Raw genomic sequence first — 26,534 nt, forward strand, 5'->3', positions numbered from 1 at the left:
TAAAAATCCATGCATCTGCCATTTCAGCTCATTACAACACAGAACCTTCCCTCTTCTCTCATCCTCGGCTGAAGCAGTATCTCATTGGGGCCAAAAATTTAAGGCTTCCCAGGAGAGCACCTACTCCTGCATGGGACCTCAATTTTGTTTTGGAAAAACTCACTCTGCCTCCTTTTGAGCCAGCTGCTACTGCGGACCTAAAATTTCTCTCTTGGAAAACAGCCTTTCTTTAGCAGTCACTTCAGCTAGAAGGATTTCAGAATTACAGGCTCTTATGGCAGTGGAGCCTTTCATTATTTTTTATCCAGACAGGGTGGCTCTCAGGACCAATCCATCCTTTATGCCTAAGATGGTATCCAGTGTGGCTCTTAATCAGACCATTCATCTGCCAAATTTCTTTCCCAATCCACAGAATAAGGGTGAGCAGATTCTGCATTCATTGGATGTACACAGACAACTTAAGATTGTACTTAAACAGGACAAAATCTCTAAGCAAGTCTGAACAACTATTGGTGGCATTTGCTGCAGGGGCAGAGGGAAAGGCTGTTTCAAAGCAGACTTGTTTCCAAATGGATAAGCCATTGTATTCTATTCTGCTACATGCGCCATGGTAAACCTGTCCCCAAGGGGATCAGATCTCATTCCACCAGGGCTGCATCTACTTCCGCAGCCTTTCTCAGAAGGGTTCCTACCAGAGACGTTCTAGAAGCTGCTACCTGGAGCTCAGTTCATACGTTCACCAAACATTACCATTTACCTCTCTTCTCTAAATCCAGAGCTGGCTTTGCCACTGCTGTCCTGCAGGGCCTTATAGTTGCTCCTAATGCTGTCTGAAATCAATCCTCCCAACCATAGCTTTGGGATTCTACCCAAATGTAATGACTGCAACAGTGAAACACGAAGAACATAGTACAGTTGTGTACACTTACCATAAATGTAGATGTTCGAGTGTATTCACTGTTGCAGTCCTGGTTACCCTCCCTCCAGCCCCCTGTTTTTCTCGAACTATACCTGTCCTTTCTTTTACTATGATTAAAAGCCTTTTTGGTGTATTTGCTTTTGTTTGGAGGTATATGTTTTGAATTGTATATACATATATATTTATATATATATATATATATATATATATATATATATATATATATATATATACATATAGATATATGTATATATACATATAGATATATGTATATATATATTTTTTTCCCGCTCCCCTTTTGGGGGGCACCTGACACCTGGGGCAAGAAAAACTGATGTAATGGCGTCGGCTGCATGTTTTATACCCCTGATGACCTGACGTCATGGAAGAAGGGACAGCAACCGACACAGGACCCAAGACTTTGTTAATCAGGCCGACTGTGGGCAACCTGCCAGCAGATTACCCAAATGTAATGACTGCAACGGTGAATACACTTGAACATTTACATTTATGGTAAGTGTACAGAACTGTACTTTCTGAATATATTCTGATAACTCGCCACTAGTTGTGTTAAACAGTTTTGTAAACATTATCAACATCAAACATGCATGTATGTAACTCAGAAGTTCAAGTAATTTAATTTTCAAATTAAAATTTTGCATCTTCATGTTAAAACTTTGCCTAAATAGTAAAAGTTGTGTGCGTTGGGTGCTCTTTTTATAGATCTCTCTTCCCTACCCTTGGCTGATCCCATCTTACCTCAGATGTCCTCCTGTACCTGGTATAAAGGAAGCTTATACCTGGTCATCTTTTATTCTTTGTTGCCACAATCTCAGAATGTACAGTGCACTGTTCATTAAAGTGCGTATGATAGTCTGTTTGGACCAGGCTACAACTAAAGAGCAGGTAAGTGGAATGCCACACCTCTAGGAGCTTGCACACATCCTTGCCTTTCAGTGCATTTTCTGAAAAATCAACTTAAAAGGCATAAGATAAATTAAGTATTTTATGAATAAGAAAATTTTTTAATAGTGTACAGATAGCAGTGCTATCAGGAAGAAGTGTTCTTTATAGTGGTAATAGTTGGTGCATGCATAGTCTTCCCATAAATACTATAATGTAATCCACACAACATTCAAAGAAAAACGTTATTGTCATTTAGGAAGCACAAGTGCAACCTAAACAAAGTCTCTGGTATCAGCTCATCATCAGAGTACAGAAGCAAATTAAGTATAAACAGAATAAGACATGACATATACACAACTGTTCGAATGACTAATGCACATAAAAAATACTCCTTATAATCTATTTCTAGTCAGGTAAAACTACCCATACTTATAAACCTAAACATATGAACAAATAGTACTGTACACATAAAAAGAGAAGAAAAGGCATTTCGTTAATATTGCACATGAGGAATTATTGCAGTTGCACTTTTAAGAGAAAAATATTGCACTTCTGTAAGAATATATTAACTAAAGTGAATTAAATGTATCACTTTCAGTGAAATATTACTAGTGAGATCACGTTTGTAGGAAACATCCAAGTTGAAGTCAGAGTTTGAGCCTTATTACTGTTAGATGGAAGCTGTCCAAGAGCCTGGAGGTCCTACAGCGGATGCTGCTGTACCTCTTGCCAGACAAGTCTAGCAAACCAGCCAAATGCTGGATGTGATGCGTGTCTAAGTATGTTGTATGCCCTCTTTATAATTCTTGTGGTAAAAAGTTCTTGCATGGTTGGAAGATTTGTGCCCATTATAGTCTCCTCAATCCTCACCCCTCTTCGAATCTTCTTCCTCTGTGGTGGTAGTACTGTTTCCATACAGTGCAGTAAAGTTGTAGGCAAGAATACTTTTCAATAGCTCCTTTATAGAAAGTGAATAGACCATTCATTGGAAGCTATGTTCTTTTGAGCCTTTTCAGGAAATGCAGACATTGGCAAGGTTTATTAATGATCTGGCCTGTATTCACAGACCAAGAGAGGTTTTCTGAGATGTGTACCCCCAGGAACTTTGTTGATTGTACTCTTTACCACCTCATTGTTGTTCTCAAGTGCCAAGTGAATGGCTGGCCTTTTTCTGAAGTCAATGATTTCTTTAGTTTTGTTGACCTTCAGATCCAAGTTGTTGTTTTCTCACCATTTGATCAGTGAGCTGAATTGTTCCTGTATTCCCTCTCGTAATCATCCCTTATGAGACCCACTGCAGTGGTGGTATCTGCAAATTTGATGATATGGTTATTGGGAAATTTCATAGAGCTGTCGTGGGTAAGGATGGTGAATAGTAGAGGGCTACGTATACACCCTTAAGGCACACCAATGTTGAGTGTAATGATACCCGATTTGCTGTTACCAGCACGTCTTCTGTGGTCTTCCAGTCAAGAAGTCCAGGATCCAGTTGCAGAGACTGTTGTTGATGCCAAGGTTAATTAATTTGCCTATGAGATGCATCAGAACTATTGTGTTGAATGCTGAACTAAAGGCAGTGAACAACAGCCTGAAAATATTGTTCCTCTCCCAAGATTTTCTAGAGAGGTGCAGGACCACCAAAATGGCATCTGCAGTGGATCTGTTTGGCCGATAGGCAAACTGTAGAGGATTGAAGGTTAGTGGCAGAGCTTCTGACAGATGCTTTACTATCCTTTTGAAGCATTTCATGACATTTGAGGTTAGTGCCACTAGTCTGTAGTCATTTAAGCAAATAGGATTGTTTTTTTTGGGCAGTGGGATTATAAACCCATAATTATATATTTTTTGCTAAACTTTCACAAAGAAATTGTCATGTTTTGGAAATTGTACAACCTAGACATATATTGTTAAAACACTTCTGTTAGCCAGACATCAACTTTCACATAACTGCAAGAAACTCTTGAATTTATGTTTGAGATATTTGCAGACTTGAAAACATGTTTGAGTGTATTATTTAGCAATGTAAGCAATACTGAATCTCTCTCAAAATGTGCAACTTTCAGTGCAAATATCAGTGACACTCTTCATCATCTAAGGTTTCACCCGGTGCCATACAGGAATTTGTGATTCATTTGTTTTTTGAGTTATTAAATACATATGGAAATGTTTATTTTCATAATTACTAACAAGCAAGTAGCAGTATCTCCAGTACAGTGTTATATAAGTGGACACCAAGAATGAATTTTCCTGTCATCATGGCATTTCACACTGTACCCCTCAGCAGCATGTAGGGATCTCAGCTATGAAAGCATGAGCATAAATATGAAAAGTAAGGGGCAAACACTGATTAATTTCTCTACTGCAGGATGTCCTAGATTAACAATTGTATTGTCATTTTGTTTATTCCTTGCCCATTATTTGCTGGTAAGTCACTGAGTTAAGCCAGACCCACAAAATATTTTGACATCGTAAGGAGGTATGGGTGTTTACTTGAAGTGTGCAAAAAGGCATTTTAGGCTTGAGTTAGTATCTTATTGAAGACCTATTTTTTCTTGTTTTTTGTATCCATGTGTAAAAAATGTAGACATCTGCATGGTGTCTGTCCCACATAGTTTATGACTGCCACTAAGTATAGCAAGTGTGCTTGTAAATGCCAAATTTCCTTTAAAGATGATCACAGTCAGGTTAGTTGTTTAGGACTGGAATATGACAGTAGTGCATGCAGTATGTCAGTGGTTCATGCCTAAGACTATTGGGATGAGATGTCATGTAATTTGGGCCTACCTAGATAAGATTGCTATGTCTTCCGACTTCATTAGTTGGTCGGATGTCCCCTCAAAAAGGAAGCAAAAGAGGAATGCCATGGAAAACAGAGTCATAAGACTCCATCAATCCTAGGCCCAAGGCTGTCAGAACTACCGATTCACTTTATCAGCCCCCAGCACTGATGCTTGCCATAGCTGAAGTCCCTGGGATTTTATCCTTTAGGACTGCCACACTGTCAGCTTCTACTATGTTTCACTACACCAGCGGAGCAGTAGAGTTTATGACTACAGATCAGGAGATATCTATTGTAGAGCCCCACTAGTTAAACTGTATATTTCTTGGAAGTCTCCAATCAAATACTAATTTTTTTTGTGTTTATATTTGTTGGTCTCCTTTAATGGTCCTCCGCTTTCCATAGTTCCAAAAAATATGTTGCCAGCCTCCTATCTCTTCATACACATATCTCCAACACATCTGGTTTACCCCAGGAACATTTTGTGGAATTTTGGACTATTAAAATACATATGCAAGTATTTCCATGTGGCTCTAAATTTTCTAGATTTAATCATTATCCTTGGTGCTCCCTCCATACTTCCTCTGTAATCACTGTGTCTGATATTGCTTGCCATGTCTTCTGTAACCTGTCTTTTTCTGTGTGTTATTGCCTTGGAGATTTTGCTTATTAAGCTTTTATTTGCTTCTGATGATCTTGCTTTGATCCATAGCTCCACTAACTCTAGTCTTTTTAAGTCTTGTCTTCTGACTAGACTGTTCTGTTTTTCTAAAATTTCTAACAGACCCTTGTTTTATTTGTTGCCTGATTTCTGATTTGTATTTCCCTTCAAAAATTTCCCAACTCAGTTTTTTATTGCCTTCTCTTATCTGTTCCCCAAAATACACCTCTCTCTTTCTCCCCATTTATTTAATGTAGAGACATTTGTTTCAAATTTCTACTTTCCTATTCCAATTGGCCATAGTTCAAATTCCCATATTTGTAGTTCATTGTTCCTCATTGTCCTTTGTAGGTTAGCCCCAAATGGTTTTTACCTTGTTCCATGATCACTGTTAGTAACCAAATACCATTTTTTTTGTATATTTCTGCAATCCCCTCCCTCATTTATCATCATAGTCTTATATTTAGTATTATGTCTTTTATTTTGAATACTGTATGCCAGTCTTAATTGGGTGGTTTTAAAATATTCCTGTAGGTGTGAAACTGCCAATCTCCCAAACTCCACGGACTGAGTCATTTTCTGCCATTCCATTTTGGGGTTCTTTTCATCTCAAATATACCTGATGATTGCCTTTTGTAATGGTGCCAAAAGCTTATTCTCTGGACATACACAAATGACTGTCCTAAGTATCAGACCAATGACTCTGTAAACATCATAGCGTGTATTCTTTGGTCAAGCTTTTCTTGTACTACTCACATTCTCTTTAATGTCCTAAACACCTTTTACTTTAATTCTTCCCATGTATCTTTTGGTGAATTTCTCAAGTATGTAGATATCCATGCTCCTCAATATTTTAGCTAATAATGTCCCCATAACTTTGGCTACTCCTGTACTGTGTGTGTGAGGGCATATTTAACACAAATTGCCTTTATCTTGTCTTCATTAATTCTGTATCCAGATAGTTTAGTAATTGCCTTACCATTCCAAATAACTGATCTGATGTTGTTCATTCCTCAACAATTGAGTTTGGATCCAACTCAACTGCTTTTACAGCTCGTGAATACTGGAAGCTGTTGAGTTCCTCCCTTACCCGTAATAATCTAGTCCCCTACCAGATGTCAGATCTTGTTTTCCGCTTTTGCTTATGGACGTGGTCGCTGTTAGCTTTCGTGCTTTAGTGAGTTCTGGTTGGATAAGTAAACAGGTTTGTTCTTTTTTGCTATCTTTACCTTTTTTTTCTGTATAGCTAATTTATTTCTCCCTTCTCCTATGATTTTCGTAGTGTAATTTTAATTACTACTGTTGATATTTTTCTCTTCTTTATCTTTGTGGTATTTTTTTCTGTTGTACTGTTTTCATCAAGATGGCTGAAAAATCTTCTGGTTTTAAAAAATGTATGTGGGCATAAGATCCCTCCATCAGATGCTCGTGACTCTTGTGTTTATTGCTTGGGCCCACCGCACTTAAAGGTGGTGTGCAATATTTGCAAAGCTTTTAATCCGCGAACCTTAGTTAATTGCAGAAATAAGCTCATTTTGAAAGGTCTTCTGTCTATGATCTTACTGGAGTCATTATCTGAAGCGGTAACCTACAAATCTGAAAAAGGAACCTAGAAAGCTGCCATGGGACCATTCTGGGTTCTCCACTCTCTCTTCTGATTCTACCACAGAGCCAGCTCTTAAAATGCTGAAATGTTCAGATCCAAAGACGGTCTTCGGAACCATCTGCCTCAGATGTCTAGTCTGTTCATCAGATCTGATACCTTCTGATCCAAAACTACTCCCTTGGACCCAGTATGCATCCCTTCTGGACCCTGCCTCTTCCCAGCTGCCATCACTCTGTTTAGAGAGACACCACCATTCTAGGTCCCCTTCAGTGACCTCCTCTTGTTATTACAGGAGCCCAACAGAAGCAGATGTGGATAGAATGATGAAGTCTTTCTTGGCACAGATTCAGATGGGAGTTCTCCCAGCTCCTACCCCTTTGGGTCCAGAGACCTTTACCAGTGCTGCTTACCTATTTTGGCTCCTTCTCCGATCCGACCCTTGGTTTGGGAGTCCTTGGATCCGAGTCTTCTGTGGCTGTCTGTATCTGATCCAGTGATTTTTGTCTTCTGATCCAGTACATTCTCTGATTGCACCGACTCTGAGTGGGTCTGAGCTGAATGACTATCTGAGCCGTAGTATCGTTGTTGGATCTGAAGTTTTAGAGTTGACTCCGAAGTTGTTGGAGCTGCCTCGGAGCCTCAGCTGTGGACAGCTTGGTTCCAGCCTCTGCCTTGAGTGGGCTGCCTTTGGGTCAGAGGGAGCCGATGGTCCGGAAGCATGTCCTCTCGTCTCTGTCTGCCTCCTCCTCCCCAGAGTGTTCTGCCTTTGAGGTGGTGGATCATGTGTTCTCTGCTTCTAGATGACAGACGATTCCACCCCTCACAGATCTTTCTTTTAAATCCCGTATGTATTTGCACCCTGAACCTCAAGACTGTACAGGGACAGCCAGCCCAAAGTCTCCAGGCTACCCAGCAGGGTATACTGATATCTTCAGATACTTCTTTGGAACATCTACCAAAGAAGGTCCTTGGAAGAGAAAGTGCAAGAGGAGGCCCTTGGACTCTCCTAAAGAGTTGGTCACAAAAGATGCTGATTTTGATGAGGGAGAATGGTCCCCAAGATCACCACCTAATGAGGTATCCTTTGGAGACATCCCGGAGATACTCGAGCAGAAGGGGTGGTTGGTCTGCTAATAACCTTTCCCAAGAAGAATTGATATTCCTGAAAGCATTTGGATCTGACTCATCTACATCCTGGGTGACCCCACCTACCAGTGAGCTCCTTGATTTGATCTTTAAGCAGGAGTGGAAGGAACACAACACTGTTGAGCTGATCCCCAAGAAACCAGACAGAATCCTGGCACCACCAAAAGGAAGAGAATTTTGGAGCAAATGAGTACCAATAAATGTCATATTCGTAGCAGTGGCCACAAAGAAGAAACTCTGATACAGAGTTCATCTGTCCATCCCCCAACAGAGAGTGCAGGGCGTTGGACAGATTTGGGAAGCATGTATATGCTTCAGCGATCTTTGCACTCGGGTCGCTGAATTATTTAGTACACTTCACCAGACTTCAGAGGGGCTTGATTAAAGAAGTTTCCAAATCCTTTTCTGGGAAAATTACTTTGGAAGCACAGAGCTCTATTGTCTCACAGTTGGCTGCCCTACAGTCCATAGCAAATTCGTCCATGAGGCTCATTTCACATGCAGCTGAAGGTACCTCAAGGGCGGTGGGGTCAGACATTTCCATTAGGAAAAGTGCCTTGATGCGCCTTTGTGATTTCTTGGAGCCCTTCCAAGATGATCTTCGTGTTTCACTGTTGCAGTTATCACATTTGGGTTATCTGCCTGCAGGTAGCCCTCAGCCGGAGTGAATACCAGAGTCTTGGATTCCTGTGTCGGATGCTGTCTCTTCTTCCATGACGTCAGGGGTATAAAACATGCAGCCGACGCCAGTGTTTCTTGCCATGCGGTGCCCGAAGCAGAAGCAGTTCACAAGTGCCGGTCGGCCGACTCCTGAAATTTTCGTTTTCGATTTTCAGAACCGAAGTCTTCAAAAAGATAAGTACCCCGTTTGGGATCTTTTTTCTTGCTCCAACCGATGTCAGTAAAAGTACCTATGGAAAGCAAATACCTCATAAAGATTTTAAGTTGTACTGCATTCCCGGCCTAGGCCTGGACCACGACGTCCCTCGCTGTCAGTTTTCTGCCTTGTTCAACCCTCGAACTATTCGTCGTCTGGCTATCTTTGCAGCAAATTATTTTGGTACTCAGTATCCATACACCGAAATGGCTTTGTTAAGCCATCCGACTACCGATCTTCTGAAAAACCGTAAGGATAAAGACAGAGACAGACCACATAGGTCCAAAACTGCCGATGATGCTTCCGTTAAGCTAGTCACCAGTCCGCCAGTACTCAGGCGCTTTCGCAGCCCCTGATACCCGCTACTTCAGATTCTCGGACCTCTACTGAGACCCATTCAGAGTCTGGTAATGCCACACGATGCTTTTTCGACTATGGAACCTGCGGATGTCTCTAATTTGGATGGGTCCGTTGCTGCTGTGCAGGCACCGGCTTCTGAGGGTGTATTCAGGTCTACAGACTTGCATTTTAAAGCGAAGCCATCTTCTTCATCCAGGCCTAAAACTCGCACCACGCTTAGGAAACCGATGTCCAAACAGCATGCTCAGGCCCATATGCCTAAGAAACAAATGCTTAGAATGGCTGAAGACCTTATTACCTTAATTAGGGGAAGCCAGCCTTCCCCATCTGAGACCTAGAACTGATTTTCCTTCTGATTCTTCTGATCAGGAATCTGATATTTCTGTTCCTTCTGATTACCAGGATTTGCCCTTATCTACCTATGAGGATTCTGGTGCAGAAGATTCCATTCCCTCTGCTTCCCCTCCAGAAGATTTTTCTTTTGGTGAAACCTTGCACACACTTAGGGAGCATTTCCGCTGGAAAAGCCAGGATTACTCTGACTCCAAAAAGAGGCTTATCCTCAACACAGGCATTTAGCTATCCCTCTTGTTCTGGCCATTGTAGATGATGCTTTCCTGGAATCTAGTCTTTCCCCAGACACCTTAATTCCAACTCCCAGAAAAACCTGGCAGGTATTAGAGTACCTGACTCTCACAAGATGTTCTTCGTGTTTCACTGTTGCAGTCATTACATTTGGGTAATCCTGCTGGCAGGTTGCTCTCAGCCGGCCTGAATTCCAAAGTCTTGGGTCCTGCGTTAGCTGTTGTTGTCCCCTCCCTGACGTCAGGTTGTCAGGGGTGTAAAAGAAGCAGACGATGCCATTTTCTTCAGTCTTTCTTGCCGTGCGGTGCCCGAAGCAGAAGCAGTTCGCCAGTGCCGGTCGGCTGACTCCTGAGATTTTCGTGTTTGAGTTTCAGATCCGAAGTCTTCAATAAAGCTAAGTACCCCGTTGGGGAAACTTTTTTTCTTGCTCCAGACCAATGTCAGAAAAAGTTAATAATTGTATTTCTTGTGGAAAGCAAATACCTCATAAGGATTTTCATTCTTACTGTATTCCTTGCCTAGGCCCTGATCACAACGTTACTGGTTGTCGGTTTTGTGCTAGATTTGACCAACACACTATTAAGCGTCGGTATGATTTTGCTTTAAACTTTTTTGGACGCCAGTTTAATTATCCTGAAATGTTGTTGGATAGCCATCCAACTACCAGAGTTTACAAAAAATGCAAAGAAAAGGATAGAGAAAAACAACCGAGGCCCAAAACCGACAAAGCTTCTCCTACGCCAGTCGCCATTTCGCTGGTTCTCAGTGAGGCACTTTTGCAGCCCCTGACGCCTGCTACTTTAGAGTTGCAGCCCGCTACCGACTCCCATGTGGAGTCGGCCATCCCGCTGGATACTCAAGGTATTGGAGCCTCGGACACTAATCCCTCAGATGGGTCTGGAGCCGCTGAGCAGGTACCGGCTTCTGAGGGTGTATTCAGACCTAAACTTCTTTACATTAAAACGACTTCAGCTTCAAAGGCAAAGACTAAAGCACCTTCTAAAGCAAGGAAACAAACTCAAGAGCCATGTGGACAGGCCTCTATGCCCAAAAAACAGATTCTCAAAATGGCCGAAGACTTGATTACCTTGATCAGGGGTTCCCATCCCCCTCCTGATAAAAGAGGCCTAGGCAAGATACTGACTATGAATCTTCAGATCAGGTTTCTATTTCTTCTGATTCCTCTTCTGATCAGGAATATTCTCTTCCCCCCTATGAGGATTCTGATGCTGAAGAATCTATACCTTCAGCATCTCCTCCTGAGGACTATTCCTTTTGAGAAACCTTGCATACCATGAGGGATAATTTCCACTGGGAGAGCCAAGATTTTTTCAGAATCTAAAAAGAGGCTCAGGGATTTACTACCTCAACACAGGCCTCTAGCCATTCCACCTGTGTTAGACATTGTAGATGTGTTTTTGGAGTCTAGTCTAACCCCTGACTTCTTACCCCCAGCTCCTGTTAAGCCTTACAGATATTACAGGGTTCCTGACTCGCACAAATTTCTTTCTAAAAACCCTGCTGCTGACCCAGAAACGGTTTCACAGGGTCCAAAGGGAGTTAAGGCTTCCACTGCAAAAAACCCAGCCCCCTCTGAAAAAGATTCAAGGGCACTGGATAGATGGGGAAAAAAAAGGTGTACACATCTGCAACTTTGGCTATAAGGGCCTTAAACTGTCAATTTCATATGCTTAAGTATCAGCAACATGTCATGGGATTGCTTAAACAGAAAATGTTATTAAATTCTGAATGTGCAGAAAACGAGGAAATGCAGGATTTATTGCATGCAGCAGAACAAGTTGGAAAACATACTTTGTAATGTGGTTTTGATTCTCTGGAGGCCTCTTGCAGGGCCGCAGTTACGGGTTCTGTAATTAGGAGGCATGCTTGGTTAAAGGAACAAAATTTGCCTGGTCATGTTAAAGTTAAATTGCTAGATGCACCTTTACAGCATGATACTTTGTTTGGTGTTAAGGCAATAGAGGTGCTAAAGAAAATGGAGGACAAAGCTAAATCTATGCAAACTGTCAAAGATTTTTTTACAAGTACAGCCACCTAGGTTTAGTAGACACTGGCCTACAAAAAATTGGTCCTTTCCTGTGTCAGACTGACCTCAAAGGGGCAGATCCCAGGTGCAAGGTTCTTATAGGCCCAAGCAGTGAGGTGCTTCTACCTCTAAAGCTGGAGAAGATAGATCACAAACATACAGAAAACAGTCCCAATGACTTCCCGCTGCCTGCACCAAGCACTTATCTTCTGGCAGCACCCTTAGGGGGAAAATTAGCACTTTTTGCTCAAAATTGGCACATCATAACCCAGGACAAGTGGGTTCTAAACATAGTGGCACAAGGCTACAAGTTCCATTTCCATACTCTGCCAAAGGCAAATGGCTGACCAGATCTGCCAAAAAATCAATGGGCAGAGGCACAAAAAGAAGAATCGTCCTTCATGGACATGGGGGCCATTCAACAAGTACCAGAGCAAGAGCGGGGACAAGGATTTTACTCTACTGTTCTTGGTACCCAGAAAGGACAAGGCCTGGAGGCCGATACTGGACCATGTTGACTTTGTAGCAGCTTCTGCCCATGCTGGGGAAGAATGCTTGGCTTGTGACTTTGGACCTAAAAGAGGCATACCTGCATGTTCCAATCAGACAATCATGCAGAAGATACCTAAGATTCAAGGCTGGTTCAATGCATTACCAATTCTCTGCACTGCCCTTTGGCTTATCTACTGCGCCCATGGTCTTTACAAAGTGCCTGGCACCAGTAATTGCATTCTGCAGACAAAGAAGAATACAAATATATCCTTACTTGGATGACCGCCTCATTCAAGCAGAGAACGAGGACATTCTTCTTCAATATCTGGTGTTTGTGAAAAGACTTCTAACAAGCCTAGAGTACACAGTCAACAAAAATAAATCAAAACTAGTACCTGCACAAGTGATAACATTCCTGGGTGCAAGCTTGCATACAACTGCCCAGATGGCTTATCACACGCCAGACAAACAAAGGCAACTGACTACCTATTTCAAAATGTTGGCAACAAAGGCCCAGTTATCTGCAAGAAAAATTCTGCAGGCTTTGGGCTTTATGGCATCCTGCATCCTACTAATTCCATATGCAAGACTGCACATGAGGAAACTTCAACGGTACCTAAAAAGTGTTTGGACTCCGCATTGCTACAGCTTGGAAACTGTCATTACTCTCATTCCCTGCCTGCAACAGGAGTTTCGATGGTGGGCGAAGGCTTGTCACCAGAACAAGGGACAGCCATTCACATTACCCCCAGCCAGGCAGACACTAACAACGGATGCATCAGACTATGCCTGGGGAGCCCACATGGCAGGAAGATGCATTCAGGGCACATGGTCCTCAAACCAAATGCATCTACATATCAATCAAAAAGAGATGTTAGCTGTTCAAAATGTCCTAACAGCCTTCAAGGACCTACTTTGTCCAGGACAACTACTGATAAAGACAGACAACACTACGGTCATGTGGTATATAAACAAGCAGGGGGGCACACATTCTTACCCCCTTTGCAGACTAGCCTTGACCTTGTGGGACACAGCTTTGACTTACCAAGTACATCTGCAGGCACGATTCCTGCCAGGAAAGGAAAATACTCTGGCAGACGAACTAAGCAGAAACCTCATGGATTACCAGGAGTGGAAGCTGGATCAATAAGTATTCAGCATGTTAACAAGGAAATGGGGATGCCCGGGCAGAGATCTATTTGCCTCCCCTCTCAATTACCAACTAAAAAGATTCTGCACAAGAACTTATCACAGACAAGCATGGAAAGTGGACGCCCTCTCAGTATATGCCTTTCCTCCACTGCCTCTCCTCCCCAAGGTGCCCCTAAAGGTCAGACAAGAGAAGCCAAAGATGGTCCTGATTGTCCCAGACTGGCCATGCCAGTTCCGGTATCCAATACTAAGGAACTTATCTCTATACCTAGCTTGGACCTTACCTCAAATACCTCGACTCCTGTCCCAGCAAAACAGTCAGATCATGCACAGCCAGCTCAGGACATTAAACTTGGCAGCATGGCGGATAATGTAGTCCTACAAAAAACACCTCTCAGTAAAGCTGTGATGGTCATTCTGGAAGCCAGAAGGCCTAGTACTAGAAAGTCTTATGCTGGAAAATGGAAAATATTCTGTGCCTGGAACCAGGCACAAGGAACTGATAAAGCGGTACCAAATAATCCTCAGATTTTGCAATACTTAACTGAGATGCTGGACAAAGGCCTATCTTTTTCATCAATTAAAATTCATACCTCTGCAATTTCGGCTCATTACAATACAGAGCCACCACTTTTTTCTCGCCCTTTATTAAGGCAGTACCTCAGAGGAGCCAAAAATTTAAGGCCCCCAAGGAGACTACCAATACCTGCATGGGACCTCAACTATGTCTTGAAAAAGCTCACCCTGCCTCCTTTTGAGTCGGCTGCTACTGCTGATATGAACTTTTTTTCTTGGAAAACAGCTCATTTCTTAGCAATTACTTCTGCAAGACGAGTTTCAGAGCTACAGGTGCTCATGGCTGTGGAACCTTTCATCATTTTTCATCCAGACAGGGTCTCCCTGAGGACATATTCAACATTTATGCCTAAAGTAGTGTCCAGTGTGGCTGTTAACCAAGCCATCCATCTGCCAACCTTTTACCCAAATCCACAGAACAAGGTAGAGAGAATTCTGCATTCTTTGGACGTACACAGACAGCTTAGATTCTACTTGGACAGAACTAAAGCTTTCAAGAAGACAGAGCAATTACTAATGGCATATGCTGCAGGATCACAAGGAAAGCCCATCTCAAAGCAGACTATTTCTAAGTAGTTAGGCCACTGCATTCGTTTCTGCTACTTACACCATGGCAAGCCAGTGCCCAAGGGCATTAGGCCTCATTCAACCAGAGCTGCAGCCACCTCAGCAGCCTTTCTCAGGGGAGTACCAAACAGAGACATTTTAGAGGCGGCCACTTGGAGTTCAGTGCACACCTTTACAAAGCATTATCATCTGCCCACTGTACTCAAAATCCAGGGCAGGCTTTGTCACTGCAGTTCTGCAGGGCCTCATAGCCGCTCCAAATGCTGTCTAGTTCCAGCCTCCCAACCATAGCTGTGGGACTCTACCCAAATGTAATGGCTACAACAGTGAAACACGAAGAACATAGTACAGTTGTGTACACTTACCATAAATGTAGATGTTTGAGTGTATTCACTGTTGCAGTCCAGGTTACCCACCCGCCTTCCCCCTTTTTTCTTTTGTATCTTATCTTTCCTTCTCTGATTTATACTACCTATGTGGTGTATTTGCTTATAGATGAAGGTAAAATTTATATTGGTGTATTTCTGAATATATATATAAAGTTTGGCTACCATTTTTGGGGGGCACCTGACAGCTGGGGCAAGAAAAACTGAAGAAAATGGCATTGGCTGCTTCTTTCTATACCCCTGATGACCTGACATCAGGGAGGGGTCGACAGCAGCTGACGCAGGACCCTAGACTTTGGAATTCAGACCGGCTGAGGACAACCTGCCAGCAGGATTACGCAAATGTAATGACTGCAACAGTGAATACACTCTAACATCCACATTTATGTTGTGTACACAACTGTACTTTCCTCTTCAAGAATCCTACTGCGAATCCAGAGACCATTTCCCAAGGACCAAAAGGCATTAAGGCTACTGCTGCCAAAAATCCTACCCCTTCTGATAGAGATTTTAGAGCCTTGGACAGATGGGGTAAGAAGGTATGCACTTCTGCTACTTTGGCCATTAGGGCTTTAAATTGCCAGTTTCATATGTTAAAGTACCAGCAGCATATTATGGGACTGCTTAAACAGAAAATGATGTTGATTCCTGACTGTGCTGAACACAAAGAATCACAGGATTTAATGCATTTTGCAGAACAAGTTGGTAAACATACTTTGCAATATGGTTTTGACTCTTTAGAAGCATCTTGCAGGGCTGCTGTCACTGGCTCTGTACTTGGAAGGCATGTTTGGCTTAAGGAGCAAAACTTGCCAGATCATGTTAAAGCTAAATTACTGGATGCTCCCTTAAACCAAGACCGCCTGTTTGGCAACAAAGCAGTAGTAGTCCTCAAAAGGATGGAGGAAAAAGCTAAATCTATGCAAACTGTTAGATTTCTTACAAGTACAGCCTCCCAGGTTTAGTAGGCATTAGCCTTCAAAGAATTGGTCCTTTCCAGTCGCTTCCAGGCCTTCTCAGTCCAAACCCAGGAACAGCAGACCACCCGGTTTACAGTCAAGCTACACACAGGCCTAAACAGTGGGGGGCTCCCACTTCTAAAGCAGGGAGTAGTAAGTCACCCCCTGCAGAAAAATGGCACAATGACTTAACCTTAACCTTAACCCTTCCAAGCCCTGCTCAACTGCCTGCTCCCTTAGGAGGAAAGCTTGCCCTGCATGCAAAAAACTTGGAACTCATTACCCAGGACAAATGGGTTTTGAGTATAGTTTCCCAAGGATACAGATTCCACTTCCACACCCCACCAACCCCAAACGGTTGGCCAGACTGACCCCCAAATCAGTGGGCAGAGGCTCAACAGCATGCTCTCTCTCTTCTAAGTATCAGGGCTATTCATCCTGTCCCAGCAGAACAAAGGGGACAAGGTTTTTATTCAAGACTTTTCCTGGTACCCAGAAAAGATGGCTCCTGGACCTCTCTATTCTAAACACCTTTCTGGTAATCCCAGAATTCAAAATGCTAACTCTTCAACAGTTGCTTCCTTTGCTAGGCAAAGATGCCTGGTTGGCAACCTTAGACTTAAAGGAAGCTTACCTGCACATTCCAGTAAGGGAATCTTGCAGGAAATACCTACGCTTCAGGGCAGGCTCCATGCACTATCAGTTCTCTGCACTTCCCTTTGGCTTATCTACTGCGCCCAGGGTATTCACAAAGTGTCTAGCTCCAGCCATTGCATTTTGCAGGCAGGGAAATATTCAAATATACCCATACCTGGATGATGTCCTTCAAGAATGCAACTGCAGTCATAACATGTGGGTTGTCCTGCATCAGGCAGCCCTCGGTCGGACGGATTCCAAAGTCTGGGTCCGACGTCGGCTGATGTCGCATTTGTCTCCGACGTCAGAGCGGCTGGAGTACATAAGCATCAGCCGACGCCATTTTCTTCAGTCTTTCTTGCCGCGCGGTGCCCGAAGCAGTTCGCAAGTGCCGGTCGGTCAGCTCCTGTATTCTACGATACCGAAGTCATCAAAAAAGCTAAGTACCCCGTTGGGGAACTTTTCTTGCCTCAGCCGATGTCAGAAATTACTGAAAAAGTTAACAATTGTCTTTCTTGTGGTAAACAAATACCTCATAAGGATTTCCACTCTTACTGTCTCTCGTGCCTGGGCCCAGACCATGACGTCTCGGCCTGTGTAGCCTGTGCTCGCTTCAACAAGCGCGCACTCAGGTGCCGGGCGGAGTTCGCTGAAGATTTTTTCGGCGATAATTTTGCTTACATGATGCTGTCGGATCTCCCGACATCGCAAACTCCCAAAAAGCGAAAAGACCGGGACCGACATCCTCGGCCCGCGTCTACTACCGACTCCATGCCAAAACCTACCGCGAGTGCTCCGGTTCCCTCTGAGACGGTCTCCCCACCGCTCCGAACCGAAGACACCGCATTACCGACGACTCCAATTCCAGACATTACTCCGCCAGTTATAGATTTTCCTCCGGATACCGAAACCGAGGAAATGCCCGAGACCATTGCTGTAGACAAGGTCACTCCTGCACGTGGTGCTGCCAGGCCCCCTATGGCCATGTCTATTAAGGCCTACACTAGGGCTAAGGCAGCCAGCAAAACAAAGCATATTACTTCTAAATCCTTACCTCAGCCGACTCCAGAGACACAAATTATGTCCATGGCTGCTGATTTAATTTCCATGATTAGAGGTTCACAAGCCCATCCTGAGAGAGGATCCCAGCCCCCTCCTGATAAAAGGCCCCGGGTTGAACCCTCTGACCCTACTCCTTCAGATGAAGATTCTGAGGGCTCTGTCCACTCTGATAGCCAGGAAGAGCTCTTTCAGACCTATGAGGACTCGGATGCAGAAGATTCCATCCCCTCGGCCTCCCCTCCTGAGGACATTTCTTTTGGGGAAGTTCTGCACACTATGAGGGAACATTTCAAGTGGCAAGGTCAGGAATATTCTGATTCTAGGAAACGCCTTAGGACTTTCCTTAAGAAGCCTCAGCACAGGCCCTTAGCTATTCCTCCTGTACTTGATGTTATGGATGATTTGTATTCTGACTCTAGTGCTACTCCTGACTCTCTTCCTCCTGCTCCAGCCAAGCCAGACAGGTATTACAGGGTCCCAGAAACTCATTCCCATTTATTCAGGGCCCATACTGCGGATTTGGAAACTATTTCACAGGGGCCTAAAGGAGTTTCAGCCTCCACCTCAAAAAATCCTTTGCCCTCCAACAGGGAAGCTAGGTCATTAGAGAGGTGGGGCAAAAAGGTTTACACATCCACTACCTTATCTATGAGAGCTTTAAATTGTCTTTTTCATATGTTACAATATCAGGATTATCTGTTAGAAGATTTACAAAAAACATTAGCCACTCCTGATCCTTTAGACAGGAAGACTTTGCAGGAAGCTGTACATAACACTCAGCAAGTAAGCAATCACTTCCTGCAGTGTGGATATGATGCACTGGAAGCTTCATGTAGGGCAGCTATGACAGGGGCAGTCATTCGTAGACATGCTTGGTTAAAAGATCAACCTCTACCAGATCATGTAAAAGCAAAACTTCTGGATGCACCTTTGGAAAAGAACAAGCTTTTTGGTGCAAATGCTAAGGATGTGTTAAAGACCATCGAAGAAAAAGCAAAATCAGTTTAGACAGTGAAAGATTTCCTCCAGGTTCAACCCCCTAGATTCAGTAGGAATTGGCCTTCAAAAAACTGGTCCTTTCCTAACCAAGAAAAGTTTCAAAGGGGTAAGAACAGACGTGGCCGAGGAAGAGGCCAATACAGAGGCCCTTACAGAGGACGACAATGGCAGCCAGGAAACCAAAGAAGTGACGCAGGGGTTTCACCTGCCCCACAACCACAATCTCAATGACTTTCCTCTACTACCGCCTACCAGGGAACAACTAGAAGCTCCCTTAGGCGGGAAGTTATCCCTGTTTGCAGAAAACTGGCACAGACTGACAAAGGACAAATGGATTTTGGACATTATAGACCGAGGGTACAGGTTTCATTTTCATACCTTACCAAGAAAACAAGGCATGCCAAACCTACCACAAAATCAGAGGGCAGAGGCTATCAAGCAAATCACTCTGCTGACTCGGATGAAAGCAATAGAAAGAGTTCCACAACAAGAACAAGACCAGGGGTTTTACTCAAGACTGTTCCTTGTTCCAAGAAAAGAATCTCAATGGAGACCACTCCTGGACTTGTCCGCATTAAACACTTTTCTCATAGTACCAAAGTTCAAAATGCTGACTCTACAGCAACCCCTTCCCATGCTGGGCAAGAGGTCGTGGCTGATTACTCTGGACCTCAAGGAGGCATACCTGCATGTCCCTATCAGACACAGCTGCAGAAGATACCTCAGATTTCTTGCAGGGCCAGAGCATTATCAATTCTCAGCATTGCCGTTTGGCTTATCTACTGCGCCCAGAGCATTCACAAAATGCCTGGCTTCACTAATTGCTCATTGCAGGCTCCAGGGGATACAAATTTACCCGTACCTGGACGACTGCCTCATACAAGCGGACGACAAATTGATGTTGACAAAAAGCCTGGATTATGTCATACGATTACTTCAAGCTCTGGGATACACAGTCAACTTCAAAAAGTCAAGACTGCAGCCATCCCAGCAAATAATCTTCTTAGGAGCCAAACTAGACACAACCTCTCAGATGGCTTACCTGACAGAAGACGAGCAAGAGAAGTTAACTCATTATTTCAAAGGTCTAGCAAAACTCACCCAGATGACTGCAAGGAGATTCCTACAGGCCCTGGGTTACATGGCATCCTGCATTCTCCTGGTTCCGTTAGCAAGACTACACATGAGAAAGCTTCAGTGGTACCTAAAAAGCATTTGGTCTCAACACAGCAACAACTTGGAGACAATCATACCACTCATTCCATGCCTACAAAAGGAATTCCTATGGTGGGCCTCGGAGAGCCAGGCAAACACAGGTATGTCATTCAAAAAAACACAGATAACACAGACCATGACTACAGACGCCTCAGACCTTGGATTGGGGGGCGCACATGGAAGGCAGGTGTATACAAGGACATTGGTCTCCAAGGGAAACACATCTGCATATAAACCAAAAGGAAATGCTGGCAGTAATGCATGCCATTGAGGCCTTTCAACACCAACTCCACCAAGGCCATTTACTGATACGGACAGACAAAACCACTGTGATGTGGTACATAAACAAGCAAGGGGGGGCACCCACTCTTAACCCCTTTGCAGACTGACAATGCAGCTTTGGGAGAAATCACTGAGCCTAAACATCCAGTTACAATCCCAGTTTGTTCCAGGAAAAGACAATGTGTTGGCGGACAGCCTAAGCAGGGATTTCACAGATCCACACGAGTGGAGGTTACATCCGAAGGTCTTCAGACAACTCACTTCGACATGGGGCAAGCCAGAAGTGGACCTATTTGCCTCTCACCTCAACCATCTTCTACCAAAAGTCTGCACAAGGACATACCATCCAAAAGCTTGGAAAATAGATGCCCTCTCATTCAACTGGAACAACCTAGCAATCTATGCATTCCCACCTCTGCCACTGATGACCTCAGTATTACTAAAGATCATAGCAGAGAAACCCAAGGGAATCATAATAGCTCCGGACTGGCCAAGACAACACTGGTACCCACTACTACGGAGCATATGTCACACCAGGAGGTGGGCCCTTCCTCAGTGGCCTCTACTTTTGACTCAACACAATTTCGAAACACAGCATCCAAATCTTCAGACACTGCAGCTAGCAGCCTGGGAGATCCCATAAATAAATTCAGCTTATCTCTCTCCAAGGAAGTTCAGCGGATACTAACAGAGGCTCAAAGACCGTCCACCAGAAAGGTTTACTTAGCAAAGTGGAAAAGATTCAGCAATTGGAATACCAGCAAGGGACATGATGCATCATTGTTGAACATCCCACTCATCTTGGAATATTTGGCAGATATGTTAAATAACGGCCTCTCATATTCTTCCATAAAGATACATGCATCTGCTATTTCAGCTAGATACAACACTGACCCTCCTGTGTTTTCTCACCCTTTACTAAGGCAATTCCTCAGGGGAATCAAGAACATTAAGCCACCAAGAAAGGCCCCAGTGCCAGCCTGGGACCTCAATTTTGTCCTAGAAAAACTGACTCTACCTCCATTTGAGCCAGCAGCTTCAGTTGACTTGCAATTTTTCTCATGGAAGACAGCTTTCCTGTTGGCAATTACCTCAGCAAGAAGGGTTTCGGAGTTACAGGCCCTAATGGCAATACCACCCTTTATTATTTTTCACAGAGACAGGGTTTCATTAAGGACCAACCCTACTTTTATACCAAAGGTGGTATCTAGGGTTTCTTTAAATCAAGCCATTCATCTGCCTGCCTTCTTCCCCAATCCTGAGAATAAGGGGGAAAGACTGTTGCATACCTTGGACATTCACAGACAACTTCGACACTACATGGACAGAACCAAGGCCAGTAGGAAGTCTGAACAACTTTTTGTAGCTTACGCCCCTGCAGTCCAAGGAAAAGCAATTTCAAAACAGACTATTTCTAAATGGATTGGACATTGCATCAGATTCTGTTACTCCTTTCATGGAAAGACTGTTCCAGCCAATGTCAGACCACATTCCACTAGAGCTACAGCCACCTCTACAGCATTCTTAAGAGGGGTGCCTACCAAGGACATTCTAGAAGCTGCTACATGGAGCTCCGTGCATACATTCTCCAAACACTACAATCTCCCTCTATACTCCAGATCCAGAGCAGGCTTTGCTTCGGCAGTCCTGCAGGGTTTGATTGCCACACCATCTTTTTCCTAGAGCATTCCTCCTCCCCCAGCTAAGCTATGGTATTCTACCCACATGTTATGACTGCAGTTGCATTCTTGAAGGACATAGTACAGTTTTGTACCTACCATAAATGTAGATGTCCGATAGACATGCAACTACAGTCAGATTTTCCCTCCCTCCATACCCCTCTATGCCTAGGGTCCATTCCTATCTCTGTTTCTCTTAGCTGGGGATATCTGTTATGGTGTATTTGTTTTATTGCTCATTTATTTGTTTGGAATCCTGTTTTTGTCTTCCAATTTGATTACAGCCTTCCTTGGAGGGCACCTGGCATCTGCGGCAAGAAACACTGAAGAAAATGGCGTCGGCTGATGCTTATGTACTCCAGCCGCTCTGACGTCGAGAAATCCGACATCAGCCGACGTCTGACCCAGACTTTGGAATCCGGCCGACCGAAGGCTGTCTGAGGCAGGACAACCCACATGTTATGACTGCAGTTGCATGTCTATCGGACATCTACATTTATGGTAGGTACAAAACTGTACTTTTGTGTGATTCAGGCAGAAAGCCAGGACTTGCTATTAAAACATCTGGCATTTGTAAAGAAACTTCTAACCTCACTGGGGTACACCATAAACTAAAAGAAATCTCCCCCAGTACCCTGCTAACAGATTGTATTCATGGGAGCAAGCTTGAACACAACTTCCCAGATGGCTTTCCTCATTACAGAGAAACAAGTTTATTTGACAAACTACTTCAAACTATTGGCCACAAAGACCCAGCTATCTGCAAGGAAAATTTGCAAGCCCTGGGGTTCATGGCCTCTTGCATTCTACTAATTCCATATGCAAGACTGCAAATGAGTAAACTACAATGGTATCTCAAAAGCCCATGGTGTCAGCATTCTCAGGACCTGGAATCAATGATTCCTATCATTCCTTGTAGAAAGACAGAGTTTCTTTGGTGGGCAGAGACCTGCTTCCACAACAAGGGGCTCCCTTTCACTCTACCCCCTGCCACCCAAACCCTAACAACAGATGCATCATACTATGCATGGGGGGGCTCGCTTGGCAGGGCAGTGCATTCAGGACAAATGGAACCAGAGACAGATGCACCTGCATATCAACCAAAAAGAAATGTTAGTTGTACAGAATTCCCTGACAGCCTTCAAAGACCGCATTCTTCCAGGACAACTATTGGTAAAGACAGACACCACAGTTATGTGGTACATAAACAAGAAGGGGGGAACCCACTCATACCCTCTCTGCAGACTAGCCATGGCTCTGTGGAACACAGCCTTGAGCTACCAAATGCACCTACAAGCTCAGTTCCTGCCAGGCAAGCTAAATTCACTGACAGACGACCTAAGCAGAAATCTCATGGACCCACACTAATGGAAACTGGAACCAAAAATATTCAATCTCTTGTGGAACAAATGGGGGACTCCAGAGGGTAGACCTATTTGCCTCCCCACAGAACTACCAGTTGGACAAATTCTGCACAAGGACTTCCCACAGTCTAGCTTTGAAAATGGATGCTGTGTCCTTTACCTGGGAAAGCCTCTCTGTTTATGCCTTCCCTCTCTGCCTCTCCTCTCGAAGGTTCTGCAAAAGGTCAAACAGGACAAGCCAAGGACAATACTGATTGCATTAGACTGGCCACACCAGCACTGGTACCCCCTCTTGTGCAGTATGACACTGTTGGAACCATTCCCTGCCATCACAGCAGGCGGGCCAGATTCTGCACCCTCAGCTTCAAACCCTGTACCTTGCAGTCTGGCTAATTCCTTGAGCTCTCCAATAGCATCCCTCAGTAAGCAGGTGCTAGATGTCATTCTGGAGGCAAGGAGGCCTAGTACTAGAAAATCCAATGCTGAAAAGATACTGCTCCTAGAACCAGACTCAGGGGATGGGCAAAACGATGTCCAGCTTACCTCATATTCTTCAGTACTTAACAATAATGCTCCACAAGGGCCTATCCTTCTCAATTAAAATTCATGCCTCTGCCATTTCAGCACATAATACTGAGCCACCCCTCTTCTCTCACCCCCTGCTAAAGCAATTCCTGAGGGGTCAAAAGTTTAAGAACCCCCTCTTTAGGAGAGCCCCCTACTCCAGCCTGAGACCGTAACTTTGCATTGGAAAAGCTCACTCTTCCTCCCCTTGAGCCAGCTGCAACTGCAGAATTGAAATTCCTTTCTTGGAAAACAGCCTTCCTTCTAGCCATCACTTCAGCAAGAAGAGTGTCTGAAGTACAGGCCTTCATGGCAGTGGAGCCTTTCATTATCTTCCATGCAGACAGGGTTTCCCTCATTACCAATCCTTCCTTTATGCCCAAGGTGGTGTCTAGTGTGGCCCTAAATCAGTCCATTTATTTGCCTACTTTTTTCCCTAATCCACAAAACAAAGGAGAACGGATACTGCACTCTTCGGACATGCACAAACAACTTAGATTTTATTTGGACAGGACTAAGCCTCAGAAAATCTGAACAGCTGCTAGTTGGCTTTGCTGCAGGGGCAGAGGGGAAGGCTATTTCATAGCAAGCCATTTCTAAATGGATAGCCCATTGCATTCATTTCTGCTACAGGAACCATGGAAAATCTACCCCACAGGGGATAAGATTACATTCCACCAGGGCTGCAGCTACCTCTACAGCCTTTCTCAGAGGAGTCTCTGGACCAGGGGCATCCTAGAAGCTGCTACCTGGAGCTCTGTACATACCTTCACCAAGCATTACCACATGCCTATTTTTTATAAATCCAGAGCTGGTTTTGCCACTGCAGTCTTGCAAGGCTTAATAGCTGGCCCTAATGCTCTCTAACTTCCTCTTCCCTTCCGTAGCTTTGAGAATCAACCCAAATGTGATGACTGCAACAGTGTAACATGAAGAACATAGTACAGTTGTGTACACTTAACATAAATGTAGATGTTGGCGTGTATTCACTGTTGCAGTCCTGGTTACTTTCCCTCCAGCCCTCTGACTTCTCTTGGCTCTACCTTTCCTTCTTGTTTGGTGTATTTAAGTTTTCTGGTGTATTTGCTTATTTTGGAGGTGTACCATAACATATAATTGCTTCCCATTGTGGGGGCACCTGACATCTGGGGCAAGAAAAACTGATGTAATGGTGTCAGCTGCATGTTTTATACCCCTGATGACCTGACGTCATGGAAGAAGAGACAGCATCCGATGCAGGAATCCAAGACTCTGGTATTCTGGCCGGCTGAGGGCTACCTGCAGGCAGATAACCGAAATGATCACACCCGAACATCTACATTTATGGTGAGTGTACACAACTGTACTTTCTCCTTTGTCAGTGCTCACTTTGATAGAAGTTCTTTGTTTGGCCCTAAAGTTAAAAACACAAGACCATATCTGCAGTGTGCGTATGTTTTTCAACTCCTCAAAAAACCTTCTCTAGGAATCCATGATGTGGTCGAAAAATGAGGTTCAGAAACTCCCAGGGTCCTTTCCATGATCCACATTTTTATTTAATGTAATTTTCTCTGTTTTAATCATGACTTGCTGTTTCTGTATTTGTGTTTTATGGCTGTATGTGTGTGTATATATGTGTGTGTGTGTATATATATATATATATATATATATATATATATATATATATATATATATATATATATATATATATATATATATATATATATATATATATATATATATATATATGTACCTTGTATTTTCATTTGGTAAACTATATTGTTACTTCTGTGGAGCTTTTCTCCTCGGGCTTCCGGTGTAAATGGACCTATGTCTGGTCGGAATATCCCGGTAAACGAATGTAAAATAAAAATAAAATAAATTTATTTATATTTATGTATTTATTGACATTTGTTAATCGGGTTAGTCCAAGTGAGACAGGGGCCTATTTTCAGGGGAGACCTGAAGAGAAACGCTCCAGAAGTATTATATATTTTTACAATAAAAATCAAATTGAGTAAAATGAAAACAACCATGAAACATAATAAGAAAATTAACCATTAGAGAATATCTGTACATAGAGTAGATTAAATAATTGAAACGTCTAGAGAATATCACACAAAGTACATGCAAATAAATAAACCATTCAATCATTTTTTTAAAATATATATGCTATGGAAGTGAGGGGAGATAGAGTTATAAAGTTATATGAGGCAAGTACAAGGAAGACAAGAGCAGAGTAGGGAAAAGGAGTTAAAGTTGAGAAGAGAAGTGACCGGATCAAGTGGGGGTTAGACAAGGGCAGAACCTTGTACCATACCTCTCAACCTGGAAACATCAAAAATCTGGACAAGACCCATGAAAAATGGGTACAAATATGTACGCTGATTAACATACAATTTGCATACATAATTATGTAACCCTGCCCACTCCAACGGAATTGTGGGATACTAACTTTGAAATGCAAACTGAAGAACAGACAATCAAAATATGGCACCAGCGTCCCCCTGCAGCCATTCCAATGTCCCATTTCCTGGCTATTTCGCCCTATTTACCATAAACACTAACGTGTGCATACTGCTTTACTAATAAAATGATTATTTGGATTTTTACATTTTACAGCCCAACACCAAAAGCAACACTGACTCACAACGAAAATAGTCTTGGCATTAAAACTTCTCTGCCCTTGAAACTGACATTCATTGAAACAGCATTGAAACCCACACTGAATTCAAA

The 26,534-nt window shown here is 43.4% G+C and overlaps 1 protein-coding gene across 2 annotated transcripts in view; it reads left to right on the forward strand.

Annotated features, from left to right (window-relative positions):
- Positions 1-26,534, forward strand: part of MGAT3 (beta-1,4-mannosyl-glycoprotein 4-beta-N-acetylglucosaminyltransferase) — a 773,371-nt gene that overhangs the window by 73,416 nt on the left and 673,421 nt on the right. The window contains exon 3 of one of the 2 annotated variants that reach the window (XM_044066932.1): positions 1,643-1,825. The exons of the other annotated variant lie outside the window; for it this stretch is intronic. The gene's annotated coding sequence lies outside the window, so the exon portion shown is untranslated. The remainder of the gene's footprint in view (positions 1-1,642; positions 1,826-26,534) is intronic. 2 annotated transcript variants of the gene reach the window in all.

The sequence above is a fragment of the Protopterus annectens genome, chromosome 1.part0 (assembly GCF_019279795.1).
Source record: "Protopterus annectens isolate FY-2018-M chromosome 1.part0, PAN1.0, whole genome shotgun sequence".
Classification (NCBI taxonomy): domain Eukaryota; kingdom Metazoa; phylum Chordata; order Ceratodontiformes; family Protopteridae; genus Protopterus; species Protopterus annectens.